Raw genomic sequence first — 15,234 nt, forward strand, 5'->3', positions numbered from 1 at the left:
GGCATTATCTAAATATGTGGACTGGCTACTCAGACCGCTATTGCCATTTCGTTGCGGAAGCCCTTGATTTTGTCCTCATTAACAATGCCTTCAAGTTTGGCGATTAATGGTACAAAAAAAGATTTGGACCGGCAATGGGTACTCATGTGTCGTGTACCTTCACCAACTTATTTTTGGCTGCATTTGAGGACAAATATGTTTTTTCTATCACTAACCCCTTTTTACGGTATACGCAGCTTTTTTTGCGTTATGTCGACAACGTGTTCATAATTTGGTTGGGCACGGAGACGCAATGTAGAGATTTCGTAACCCATTTAAATAAGGTCAATGATATAAACATGAGGTTCACGCTTAATTATGGAGGAAAGTCCCTAGAATTTTTAGATGTATCGGTGTCGGTACATGAAGGGAAATTGCGAACATGTGGATATTGAAAACCCTCTGCTTCTAACTCCCTATTGCACCATAATAGCTTTCACCCACAGAGTGTACAAAAAGTCCATACCATATAGCCAATTTGTTCGGTTAAAGCGAATTAATAACACACAGGAAGGGTATGCAAGACAAGCGCAAGAACTAAAAGATAAATTAGTTGCTAGGGGTTACCCTGAACAAGATGTAAATGCAGCTGGGAAACAAGTCTTGCTCCTTACACAGGATCAATTATTGTCTAGGAAGAAGTTTAGGGCACAGGGTGGGGAAGAGAGGTTTGCGTTTGCCTTTAAGTTCAGCCCAATGGCTGATTCAATCAAACATATCATTCAGGACAATTGGGATATTTTGAGAAATGAAGAAGGGTTACAAGAGCTTATGGAGAACAGACCCCTCGTTACTTTTAAATTGTGTCATACTATTAAGGACAAATTAGTGAGGAGTAAAATTCGAGACACAAAAGTGGGTAACTGGTTGGTTGTCTAATAGAAAACCGACAGGGAATCACAAATGTGGTAATTGCTCCTTTTGTAAATATAACAGTCAAAGTAAGTTTCTGTCTTTTGGAGGAGTGTCACATAGGGTATCTCAGTTCATTACATGTAGAAGTAATTTTGCTGTCTACTTGGTGCAGTGCCGATGCAGCGCTTTTTATATAGGGAAGACTTTACGACCCCTCTTTGAAAGGTTCAGGGAGCACATAAATTCAATCAGAACAGGTAAGGGTTGCCCAAAGGTTATAGAACATGTCCGTACCAAACATGGAGCAGATCTAGGTGGTCGGTCTTTTGCAGGAATTGAGTTAGTTCCACACATGTTTCAAGGTGGGGACAGGCATCGTACGCTTCTACAAAAAGAAGCGAGATGGATAATGAGAACCGCAGCCTTGGGCCCCTCAGGACTTAATGATAGAAATTACCTCAGTGTATTTGTGTAATGTCCTGATGTTGCTAAATGTCTTTTTTTGTATTTTTTTGGTAATGTAGTGAAGGCAAGCGTCTATTGCTGTCGTGGCAACTTGACGCCATGATGTACAAAGGTCAGCGCATAGGTGCACGCTGACGTCAGTGGCTAGACGAAGCGCAAACTAGCGCAAAACGGCCGTCGCCGCTCTATTTGCTGTGAAACTTTGCAGGTCGCTCCCGCCCCGATGTTTTTATATATGGAAGAATAAAGGAACATATACTCTACAGTGGTGGGTGCCGCCTTCTTTTATCTTTATGCACAACTGTCGTTGGCATTTTGAATATTGGCTGAGCACCACATATACTGTTAGAAGATAAACAGAGTGTCAGAGGGTTTCGATACGTAACGGATAGACACACGGCAGTGCCACTCATCTCTACATTTTACTTGTTTTGTACTGAACTGTTTGATCCAAATAACTTGTTGTTGCCTCTATACTGCATCCGCTAATCCTGTGTACCAGAGCGAGTCCCCACAATTGGTGGAGAATGCGTGCAGATGCAGTGAGGCTAGCGTGAAGGCTGAAATATTTTTGTTTTTCCGGGCATGGTTGTATGTCTTACATCAAACCTGCGAGATTACAACCCGTGTCTCTCGACAAAATGGAAGCTGTCGTAAAAGCCCTCATGGAGGCTAACTTGCAATATCGGGAGGCTAATAAGCAGCATCAGGAAACCAACCAGCTGCTATTGCAACATGTGATGGCTTTACAAGCAGCAGGAGCATCCCAGAGCATCCACCATACTGTCACGACCATGGTCATGGTCGTGACTCCTAAACCGCATGCTGTTGCCTGCGGTCTCGTGTGGTTGTTTCAACCACAGGTGAGGGCCGCTTGTATGTTGCCTCACTTGTGGTTGCCGTTGGCAACATGTTCTTATGATGTTTTGGCAGTATAGCGGCCTGAGCGGTTGCTAGGCAGCTTGCTGTCAAGTGCATGCGGTTGCACCTGACTTGATGTGTTTGTATGTGTGCACGAGGTTTTGTATGTGTGATTGTTGTTTGTGCACAAGGTTTATTTATGGGTCCACGTCCCCTTTAAGTCTTCCCTTCCCTGGTGTGAGAAGGGTTAATTCCCTTCCTAGTATGTGAGCACTGGGTGTGTCTGTGTGGGTGTGGCTACTTGGGCCTATATAGCCTCTGCTGAGAGCAGTACTCAGAGGGGTACTTCAGCCATGGTCTGCTGGAGTCATCCTCCTACCTAATACCATCTGCCAGTGAGGGCCACCCTTGTGGTCATAGCAAATGTTATGTGATGTTTAGTCGATGTTGTTTTCCTTCTGTTATTTAATGCAGCTATGGATCTGGGTTCCTGTCTGTATGTGTGTTGGCTGTGTCCTTTTACGTATGGTGTGGACGTCAGCATGGCAGCACAGGGATCCAGTCAGCAAGGCTGTGGCAGGTAGGTGGAACTAGTGCAGTTCACCTGCCATATCCATAGGTCTGTTCTTGTATTCCTTTTCCTTGCGGCCAGTGAGACTCCTGTTCCTCCGTGTCAAGGAGGAACGGGCTGTCTACCCAGTTCCTAGCTCAGGGATCGGCGGAGGGTCAGTAGGGATCCGAGGTTCCTGAGCATGAGCCCTCCTACCTTCAAGGTCGGCTCATGCAGCTAGGAGTCAGGGTCAGATTAGGGAAGCTCTAGGAGGTGACCTGCTCCCTATTTCTGTCATCCTGGCCGAGCAGCCACTAACATCTTCTGGCATTGCACGGCTGAGGATTTCCCCCATCCTCAGCCGTGACAAATACCCGTAAAAGAGGTCCGTGCAGTGATCCCTAAGATGACCCCATCAGATGACGTTGAGACCTATCTGGCGGTGTTCGAGAAGGTGGCCGTGAGGGAGAGACTACCCTGAGATCAGTGGTCTGAGGTCATTGCTCTGTTACTGGCATCCGGACCCCAGCAGGTGTTTTTTGATTTACCAGATGATTCAAGCGGCAATTACACGACAGTAAAGGGTGATATTCTGGCAAGACTGGGGGTAAATGTGTTGGTCTGGCCCAGTGGGTGCATCAGTCGGAGTTTAACCCGGCTGAACCCACGAGACCTCCGTATTACGATCTATTACACCGGTTGCAAAAATGGCTGCAGCCTGACGTGCTGAGTTCCACTGCTATGCTGGACCGTCTGTTGACTGATGTATTTTGGAGGGCTTTGCCGTACCCTCTCCAGCGCTGGATCGGCCAGGTGTCTCCTGGTAATGCCCTTGAGATGGTCGACCTGTTGGAGCGCTATGAGGCTACCAGGACTCTACAGGGGGGTTATTTTGGGAGGGGGGCAGTCAAACCCTGGAAATCTCCACCCCAGACCCAGTGACTGGTGTCAGCAATACCCGCCCGGGATATACCCCCTACAGACCTAGCTCCGTTAGTCTGCTGGAGGTGTCAGGAGCCTGGCCACATAAGGGCTGACTGTCCCCATCGGGGCGAACCCATGGATACTAACTATGGCTAACGCCACTCCTTGTATGCCAGGAAGCTGTGTGCAACAAGTACCCCAGAGACTATAGACAATAGCCACCTGTGCCAGGGAGTCTGGTGTCCCTGGTAAGAGCTTCCCTGGTGCAGCCCGCCGAGTATACTGGCCGAAAAGTCGGGGTCGTGTGCATCCATGGAGACTTAAAGAACTATCCCACCGCCCTGGTGTCTCTGTCCAAGGTGGCCGCAGGTGGACTCATAAGGTGGCCATCGCCACCAATTACATTATGAACTCATAATAGGGAGAGACTTCCCAGGCTTCCCGGCACTGTGGCCTGATATGAGAGTGACTGATACCCATGAGACAGAGTGGCCCCGCTCAGGGGGAAGACCAGAACCCTGGGAACCTGAGACCGAAGGGCCATTAGTAGTGGTGACCGCCACATCGGTGGAAGAGGGGGAGACAACCCTGCTAAGTGTGATGGTGGGAGACGTGGAGGACTTGCCGCCGGGTCCTGAATTGGCAGACCTCAATGTCTCCGGGGATAATTTTGGTACCGCCCAACGTCGGGACCCAACCCTATGCCACGCCTGGGAAAATGTGTTAATAGTAGATGGTGAACCACAACAACCTGGGGCAGAGTCAGTGTTTCAGGGTTCATCAAGATATGTTGTATCGGGTAAACCAACTATGGGGTGAACCTATTGAACAGTTGGTGGTCCCCAAGGCTTATCGCAACACGTTCTTGGGGGTCACCTGGGGCTGCAAAAAACTCAGGATCGCATTATACAGTGGTTTTACTGGCCCAGCATATTCAAAGAAGTGGAAGAGTTTTGCAAGTCTTGCCCGACCTGCCAGATAACAGGCCCCCAGCCACATTTCAGTAGTCCCCTAGTTACTCTCCCGATTATCGAAGTACCGTTTGACTGAATAGCTGTGGACCTCATAGGCCCAGTACCGAAGTCCGCCAGAAGGCATCAACACATCTTGGTTATTCTAGACTACATCACTCGGTACCCGGAGGCGGTGCCACTGCAACATACCTCAATAGCCAAATTCATAGCTAAGGAGTTAATGGAGATGTTTTCCCGAGTAGGACTACCTAAAGAGGTTCTGACTGACCAAGGGATACCTTTTATGTTTAAGGTGATGAGGGAACTCTGTAAGTTGCTGCACATAAAACAACCACGGACCACCGTTTACCATCTGCAAACGGACGGTCTGGTGAAACGGTTTAACCAAACATTAAAAAATATGTTGAAAAAGGTAGTGTTTAAAAGATGGGAAGGACTGGGACCTCCTTCTGCCCTATCTCATGTTCGCAGTGCAAGAGGTACCCCAGGCCTCTACTGGGTTCTCGCCCTTCAAAATGCTATATGGTAGACACCCTCGCGGTCTCTTGGATGTGGTCAAAGAGGCGTGGGAACAACAACCCATTCCACATAAAAGCGTCATTGAGTACGTTACCCAGATACAAGAGAGGCGGCTGCCACAGTAAAAATTGCTGACAGCCTCTCCTCTAAACAGACTCAGGAGGCCAGGGAGTTCGTTAGTCGGAACACGGATGTGTTCTAGGACCTCCCTGGACGTACTTACATAATCCAGCATGACATTGTCATTGAGCCACAGGCAAAAGTCCGATTAAAACCATACCGGGTGCCCAAGGCTCGGTGACAAGCCATAAAGGAGGAGGTGCAGCTAATGTTGCAGCTAGACGTCATTGAGGAGTCAAAAAGTGAGTTGGCCAGTCCTATAGTATTGATACCCAAGCCGGACGGGTTGTTGCAGTTTTGTAACGATTTTCGAAAATTTAACGAGGTTTCCAAATTCGAAGCGTATCCCATTCCCCGGGAGAATGAGCTCATTGAGAGGTTAGGACAAGCCCGGTATTTTTCTGTTTTGGACCTCACAGGTGCCCTTAACGGAGGCTGCCAAAGAGAAAACTGCCTTCATCACGCCTGAGGGGCTGTATCAATATAAGATCTTACCCTTTGGTCTGCATGGCGCCCCCGCCACTTTTCAGCGACTAATGGACATTGTGCTTCGTCCACATCGTCGGTACGCTTTGGCTTACCTGGACGATATTGTCATCCACAGTAGCGACTGGGAAAGTCACCTGCCCAAAGTGCAGGCTGTAGTGGACTCTCTTCGGAAAGCTGGCCTAACCGCTAACCCCAAAAAATGTGCGATAGGGTTAGAAGAGACTAAGTACCTGGGGTATGTCATTGGGCGCAGAGTCATCAAACCCCAAGTGAACAAAATAGAGGCGATATGGAATTGGTCCTGATCTGTCATCACTAGGCAAATAAAGTCATTCCTGGGAATGGTGGGCTATTACATGAGATTTGTTCCCCACTTTGCTACTCTAGCCGCGTCCTTGACAGGACTCTTGAAGGGACACAAGTCAGTGATGGTTCGCTGGGATGAGCGGGTGGAAGAGGCTTTTTCCACTTTGAAGTCGGTCGTGTGCGGGTCCCGCTTTTGGTGACGCCTGACTTCAAGAGGGAGTTCGTGGTACAAATGGATGCCTCCGAAGTAGGTGTGAATTACCACCAACACCGCAAGGTGACTTTTTGTTTGAATATGACTGTTTGTTTGTTTTGTCACTTGCCTAAAGTGTGAATAAAACACTAAACTGTTTGATCCAAAGAACTTGTTGTTGCCTCTATACTGCGTCCGCTAATCCTGTCTACCAGAGCGAGTCTCCACAGTATGTATACCCCCTTTTACATTACAGCACCTAGGAATTAATGGAGATTTAAAATAAATAATAAAAGGACAGGCAGTGGACCCTTTGTACCATATCACATTGGTACAGATTAACTTGGGGTACTGAGTTTAAAGGAGTCCTTGTATTCACTTATAATGTTTGCTACAGGGTATTCCCTGGGTTGTGGTCCCTAGGCTAGTCTCGGTTTGGTGGACACTGCTCTACAAGAACCATTAGAGGAGGTTGATGCATAGTTAGAGGCCATGTCACGAGTTGGAGGTCCCAAGAGAGACCACCGCGTCGTCATGCAATAAACAGAAATCAGGTACAGACACATAAGAGTTTATTGCACAAACAAAAACATGGAAAGCAGCACAGATAAAACATGAGCTCTATGTACCGTCAGCACAGTGGGAGAAAACCCCCACTGCGCCACTGTCTAGTAATACTCCAGAGGGGCGTAACTAAGCAACTCCTGGTTTTCACTAGAGCCCTAGATGGTAGGGTTAGACTTAGCCGCAGGAAGTTGCCAGGGTCCACTCTGGAGCGTGACCTAGACAGTGACAGCAGGAGCGAATGGACAACAGGTACCAGAAGGTACCGACGGCACATAGGCAAACATAACAGACAGGTAAATACAAAACAGGGCAAATAATAACACACGCAGGAGTTCATGCAAGGGAGCAGGAGTGGCAATGAGCAGAGAAGGACTTTCCCCACCAGTAGTAAACTGCATGGCCTTGTCATGCCACTCTGCTGCAGAGGTTTGCTGAACACAGACATATGAATACAAAACAGGGGAACTAATAATACGAGCAGGAGTTCACGCAAGGGAGCAGGAGTGGCAATGAGCAGAGAAGGACTTGCTCCACCAGTAGTAAACTGCATGGCCTTGTCATGCCACTCTGCTACAAAGGCTTGCTGAACACAGACATCAGAATAAACACAAAGTAACTAAAACATAACTGGCAGAACAGAAAGACAGGAAAAAGGACGCAAGGACGTAAATGAACAAGTAGGGAAACCCACAGAGCACAGGCAGACAGACACGGATCCCATGGGTCAGCAGCATGGGAGAGAGAGCACAAACCAGGAGCAGGACAGGACAAGACAACACACACCAGGAGAGCTGACACAGAACTGAGGAAACCTCAGCCTTATATACAGGTTCCATGAGTGCAGCAGAGAGACCACACCCATGGAGCAAACAGAGGATTAACTCCTAATAAGCACACAGGGGAGTTAACCCATAAAGAACCACAAATTACACAGGAACGGAACTTCAGCGAGGAGCGCCGAACAAGCAATGACGGAAGGTCACAGCCAGAGATAGTGGCTGTGACAGGCCAGAGCCCAAGTTCAGATGAAAGCAGTATCAGGAAGCAGAAAACAGGCAAAGTCATAAATGTACTGTAGCTAAGATTGGGACCTGAAATCAACTAGAAATGTCCAAACCAGTGAAAAAAATCAGGAACCAGTGAGGAGTGCAGATATGGGTCATCCAAAGATACAATAAATCAGGTCTTCAGGTAGGGACGAGCACAAAGACACTCAGGTAGGGTGTTTGAGAAGACATGAAAATGAGATAAGGCTGGACAGAGCCACTGAGAGAGAGCAGCACAGAGCAGTGATGGGATCAGGCAAGATAATAAAAGGAGTATTAAGATGTGCAGTCCAAGCTAGTAGTTATAGGGAAGGGACTGTTCCTTCCTGATAACTATCTGCTCATCAATGGAGGTAAAGAGCTGCATTTACATGCAGCAATCTCCTCTACTGTATGGGGGAGTGATGCTACTGCCACTGTGCATCCTCATACAGATTCATTGTTTCTGGACAGCAGATCACTGTTTACATGCATAATCAGCTGCCCTGAAACGATCATTTAATGTGCTGCATCAATGATTAATTCACCCCATGAACAACAGTTTGAACAACAGTTGAGTGATCGGCGGCACCATTACATGGGACAATTATTGGGAAGGCCAATTGAGCAGTGTTCATCCGCCTTAACATTCAGCACCAATCCACTGGACGCATAAAGAAGGCCATACACATTAGGCTACTTTCACACTAGCGTTTGGGTGTCCGCTTGTGAGCTCCGTTTGAAGGCTCTCACAAGCGGCCCCAAACGGATCCGTCCAGTCCTAATGCATTCTGAGTGGAGGCGGATCCGCTCAGAATGCATCAGTCTGGCAGCGTTTGTCCTCCGCTCCGCTCAGCAGACGGACACCTGAACGCTGCTTGCAGCGTTCAGGTGTCCGCCTGGCCGTGCGGAGGCAAACGGATCCGTCCAGACTTACAATGTAAGTCAATGGGGACGGATCCGTTTGAAATTGACACAGTATGGCTCAATCTTCAAACGGATCCGTCCCCCATTGAATTTCAATGTAAAGTCAAAACGGATCCGTTTGCATTATCATTAACAAAAAAAAAAAATGTTTTTTTTTTGTTCATGGTAATGCAAACGGATCCGTTCTGAACGGATCTAAGCGTTTGCATTATAGGAGCGGATCCGTCTGTGCAGATACCAGACGGACCCGCTCTGAACGCAAGTGTGAAAGTAGCCTTAGATAGAAGTTGGTTGATGGCTGAACAGCAGTTGAAAAAACATCTGGTGAACGTTTTTTTGCAGACATGGCCATACACATTTTAGTACATATTGGCCATTACAGTTGTTCAAACTGGCCCTACATGTTCAATGAAATGGGCGATGGACTAAAGAACTTTCTAGGAAGATTCTCTCAAAGAAAGATATTTCATCTGGCTATCAACCAGCTTCTTTTCTGACTATGTCACTGGTTGGCTAAAACGGCCATTCATTGTTAAATTTCACAATCGTTTTGGTTAAAATCATCTGTTTTGATCAACGTTTGACTTTTGTACATGGTCACGTTAACAATGAAATCATCACACCTCAAGGGGTAGTTTTGACAGCTTCGTCTTAGTTCTTCAAACATTCTCATCCTCCAGAGGGGTTACAAAGAACGCATATACTGTAGAAAAGAACACCGATGACGTGGAAACATCACATCATTCTTCGTTGCAGACTCATAGTTACTGGAGCTTTTAGATACAACCTGACATCCGGCCTGAACTGTTCAAACAAAATGTGACACAATCTCTAATTATCTGAAAATTTGTGAACAGTAATAACTCCTCAGGTCTTTATTCCCTTGAGCTATTCTTGGTGATGGCTTTGTCATGAAGAGAAACATTTACAAATTGTTGGCTTCTCTCCATGGAAACAGCAGATTACCAGACACAGGCACTGAGATAAAATAGATGTTGACAGACAATAGGTTTCCAGGACTTAATAAGTCCACGCTGGTCATTATTGACAATATTGTAAGCAAAATGTACATTCCTAAAATCTGTTATTAAATTCCACCCTTCTTATGGGAGGTCTATCTAGGTTCTGATTAATAATCCAGACTTTCAACAGCTACTGAAACAGATGGACCCTCACAATATGATGATCTCATCTTAAATCTTCAACTGCCACCAGCCATATCTTCTCTTAAATGCATTGACAGTTACAGAGAAAGAGATACAGCAGAAAGGACATGCCTGCTGATCAAGGACATGCTCAAAAATCTAGCAGAACAATTGGCGTAATGAATGGGGAAACCTCTGGATCCATATGAGGAACAGGGCTGGTTCTAGCTTTGTTAAAAAGAGATTTTCATGTACTGTATATGATGTCTGATTTTAATTTTTTCACATCAATCATGGCATAACCTCTTTAGTTCTTCTAGAAAAATGTTGCTTTTTGTAACTGGCTCTAATCCCCGCCTCATACAAGAGGTTCTAGTCGAACCCAATAGTCATACGGACAGGGGCTGTGTTTATACTCACTCTCCCAGAATTGACCTCATAATCTTAAATGGGGAATGTCTGCCACCGTTGACTAAATCAATTCTGAAAATACTATAGTATGGGTGTAATAGCTGATCCGAGATGGCTCTTACTGGGAGTAGTCAAAGTGCTGGGTGGGTGACTACTCCCCATGTTCCAGGCCAGGTTTTGCTAGGCATAAAAAACAGCCAGCACTGCCAGGTGATGAGGATTACCTCCGTCTGACAGTGAAGCTCAAGAGGTCTGTGTGCTGTGATCTGAGGGCTGTGTTGGGATGGCGGCTTGAGTCGATCTGGAGGGCTCAGACCCCTGTGAGTGCGAACAGGCCGCCTAACGCCTGCCTGTGGACTTGACAAAGCAGAACTTCCAACAGGGTGTGAAGTACCACCCAGGAGAAAAGGTGACTGTTTTGTTTATGAACTTTTCATGTGTGTGAACGATCACCAAGCAACTTGTGTTTTTGTTTTGCTTTCACGTGTGAATAAACACTGATGTTTTGAACTAAGAACTTGTACTTTGCCTCTGTGCTGCACCTGCTAATCCTAACTACCAGAGCGAATCCCCACAACATGTAAAGAAAGGCTCACGTGATCTTTGGCTCCTTCACCTTTATCCTTCCTTATCTCCTCCACAGCTTTGGACTTTGAGGAAAGCAATTTGCTTGAGAACAGGAACCTTGGCTCCATTTACTTAGTGCACCAGACACAAAGAGTGATAAGTGGAGTCCAGAAATCAATTCAGCTTCTCTCCTGCTACCTCATTTGTAGCAAAACAGAATTAAAATGTTAAGTACAGAGGAACGGCCTGGCTGTAATCTCTCTTCCCACCGCTGTACATTGCTTTTCTCCTCAGCGGCAGCTTTTGAAAGGTGTGAATTAAACCTATGCATATTATGTGTAATTATTGTCATTCCAAAATCTCTAGACATGTTTCATCAGCTCCTCATGAAACAGAAAGTAGAGCTTAGACTTTACAAGTGTAATGAATGGTGAACTTCAAGCATAAACCAGAATGTTAATTAGACAGACGTTTCTGGGATTAAAAGTACAAGAATGTGAAATTGAGTAAAATGATGACAAGTTGTAAGAATCATTTTTAACAAACAAATGGATCCCACAGGAGGTTGCCACGCTAAAAATTCAAACAAATGAGAAATAATCATCAGGTGGTCTCTAGGACCTAGCGTGTTTGTGCAGCCTCACCGGCAGTATATTAAAACTAATCTTTATTGTTTTCACTACTAAAAGAACATACAAGTCTAGGGATCAAAAAGATTAAAACTATCAGGAAGCGGTCATGTTCGGGATATCAATCTCTGTGGCTAAGGTGTATTTCACTTCTAACACCTGTGTGACCCTGTGGGTATGGATCCCACACTCAGTGCCAACTTTTCATAATAAGGGATCCCTGCACGACCTTCCTGCCTAAAAACTGAAGCCTGCTTCCCTACATGTTTCGCCGAGCGATTCGGCGTCTTCAGGGGAAACTCACAGGTTCAAATGTTGGGGGCGGGGTCTAGGTATTTGACTCCTCGGTTTTCACAAGCTTTTCTGTAAATATAAAAATTACTGGCTACTATGTCATTATACAGAATTGAGATAATATAAATTATGCTGGTAATGAGTCAAAAATAGGGATCAGATTAATTTATTCCTTAAATCATCTGTCTGGGGGTGGGGAACGTGTGTGCCAAACAAAGGGGATATGAATATTTAATCAGGATAACTGTCTAGACATTAGAACTGTCATTTCTTACCTGGTGCGGGTGGTCTTCTGTTGTTGGATGTGCTGTACCTTGGCTGCAGGTTTTTTGGCGAGACAGGAGTCGACCTGTTAAAGAAAGAAAGTACAGCAATAACTATCAAATCCTGATAGTTTTAATCTTTTTGATCCCTAGACTTGTATGTTCTTTTAGTAGTGAAAACAATAAAGATTAGTTTTAATATACTGCCGGTGAGGCTGCACAAACACGCTAGGTCCTAGAGACCACCTGATGATTATTTCTCAAGTTGTAAGAATGACACAACTATTGTCAACAAGGGATGGATTCCTACATGTCATAATTTTCCATGATTGTCTCCATTCAGCCAGTATATCCAGATGGATGAACCTAAAATAAACAATTGGGAGGCAGGTTGGGCACCTGATCCAGTGGGACAATAGCTGCAACAAACGTGATGGATTCGGCAGTAAGAGCATTTCTCTGAGGGTAGCGCCACCAGTGTCCAGGACAACTAGGGCTCCAAGGGCAGGCGTGCCGTCTAATAGGAAGCAACACTGGCACGACCAGCATGGTCACTTGACTGTCACCTGACTCGGCCCATCTGTTGCCCTCTTTGTCTCTGGTTTTTGGTATTATTTTTCTTCGTGCCTGACTGTTATTTTCACCCTGTTTTTTTCTCCTCATGGATGCCAGCACAAGATTAAGGAGGGACAGTTATCCAGTTGTGGACTGTAGTTTAGGACAGATTGTGCAAGTAGGTAGGGACAAGGGTGTAGGTTTAGTATAGAGTTCATTGATCCTTCCCATGACAATGGGTACAGGAAGAACAATTGATCACTGACGAGGAGGTCCTAGGACTGATGTCCAATGATCCTCTGTTATTGGGTGCCTTGGAAGATTCTGGCGACTGTCGTCAGGTTAAATGGAAAAGATATTTGTCCCAATGACTGGGTAGCTCTCAACTAATAAAATTTTAAAAAAGTAAAAGTGGCAAGCAATGCACAGAGAAAGTACAGGAGAATCTGCTTCCTAACTTTCCTTTACTCAGAAGCAGCCCCAGGATCATGGAGAATATTACAGAGAATTACTGACCTGTATGATTGTGAATAAAGCACTTCGGCTAATATAAAAAACTTCCTATGTAGCTGCAGTAGTCTCTTTGTTATCTCTCCTGTTTCACTCAGTTCCTGCTCACTTCTCCCCCCTCCCCTTCCCATAGACTTGTACTGACATATGTAGTATGATATTTCAGGGGATCTGATACGTCCTGGACAGATTCAAAGCTTATTTCAAAAGAGAAATGCCTTTAGCAAAGGGGTGAGAGGTAATCAACTGATAACTAAGCATTTCTCTCTGAAAAGACATATTACAACGTTTTTATGGTCATTTGTACTATTGATTTATGCAAAGTTGTGTCAACAGATAGTAACCATTTAAGTACTGATCCTAGGTCCCTGGAAAATATTGAAGATTTTAGTTCTAAAGTGTGCAGAATTGTGAATACAGCTCTGGGGATATTATATAGACTTTAACTCAGGAATATGGTAGTATGAAATAAGCAAAGTTACTCAACTTTTCATGAGCATTTACTCCATATAAGGACTGTAAATTGATGTCCAAATGTAATACTGGTGGAATAGGAGATTTTGAGCCCCCTCAGACACCAGGGTCTAGATACAACTCATACCTCTGCATCTCCTATAACAGGATCTAACTATTCATTAGTGCTATGATGGGGTCCTCTTATACATCCAAATGTTCTCCCTCCTATTATAACAGCTATGCATCTATAGTCTTTCCTAAACCGAGCATTACAGATGTGAGATCCAGATGCTACAGAGACTCTGATAACAAATATGTAACACAGTGCAGTGACTTACAACAACCGCTGATTGGTGTAATTAAAATCAGGGTACAGTTTGGTTAATTTGCACAAACTGCTGATTTAATCATTGCTGTTCATAATTAATTACACTGGATGAAAATCAAATCAGTTTACTTGACGTGCGGATCGAATTAGGTTGCAATAGGCAATTATCTAAAAATCACGGGACACTTAAACGCTCATTGACAGATTTATGAGTTTTCTGTATTTTATTTTTTGATTACTTATCAAAAAGGAACTTCTCTGCCCTCTTGACATGTCCTTTTCTTAGTAAATACTTGAAACACCTTTGGTTAGAACTCTAAATTGTGATGTCCCTCTGTTATTCCTCCTGGAAATCTATGAATAAATTGCCATCTGTGTTACCATTTGCCTTGCCAATAGGACACTTACAGTCTAACACTACCAGCACTGATTAAACCATGTAAACATCTGAAAAGTGTGGCATGCATATATATTCAGCCCCCTTAATCAATATGATGTAGGACTAACTTTCTCTGCAATTACAGCTGCAAGTCTTTTGGGCTATGTCCTTTGAGCTTCTGAAGCAATTGGTAACACTGGGTTGTATTTAGGAGTATCAGAATATAGGGGGCTGAATACAAATGCATGCCACACTTTCCAAATTTTTATTTATCAAAAATGAGACCATTTATCGCTTTCTTTTCACTTAACCCATACTTGCTACTTAATCCCAATAAAACACATTTAAATTTAACTTGAAAAAATGTAACATAGTAACATAGTACATAAGGCCGAAAAAAGACATTTGTCCATCCAGTTCGGCCTATCATCCTGCAAGTTGATCCAGAGGAAGGCAAAAAAAAAACTCTGTGAGGTAGAAGCCAATTTTCCCCACTTTAGGGGAATAAAAAATTCCTTCCCGACTCCAATCAGGCAATCAGAATAACTCCCTGGATCAACGACCCCTCTCTAGTAGCCATAGCCTGTAATATTATTACGCTCCAGAAATACATCCAGGCCCCTCTTGAATTCCTTTATTGTACTCACCATCACCACCTCCTCAGGCAGAGAGTTCCATAGTCTCACTGCTCTTACCGTAAAGAATCCTTTTCTATGTTTGTGTACAAACCTTCTTTCCTCCAGACGCAGAGGATGTCCCCTCGTCACAGTCACAGTCCTGGGGATAAATAGATGATGGGATAGATCTCTGTACTGACCCCTGATATATTTATACATATTAATTAGATCTCCCCTCAGTCGTCTTTTTTCTAAAGTGAATAACC

The sequence above is a fragment of the Bufo bufo genome, chromosome 6, assembly GCF_905171765.1.
Source record: "Bufo bufo chromosome 6, aBufBuf1.1, whole genome shotgun sequence".
Taxonomy (NCBI): domain Eukaryota; kingdom Metazoa; phylum Chordata; class Amphibia; order Anura; family Bufonidae; genus Bufo; species Bufo bufo.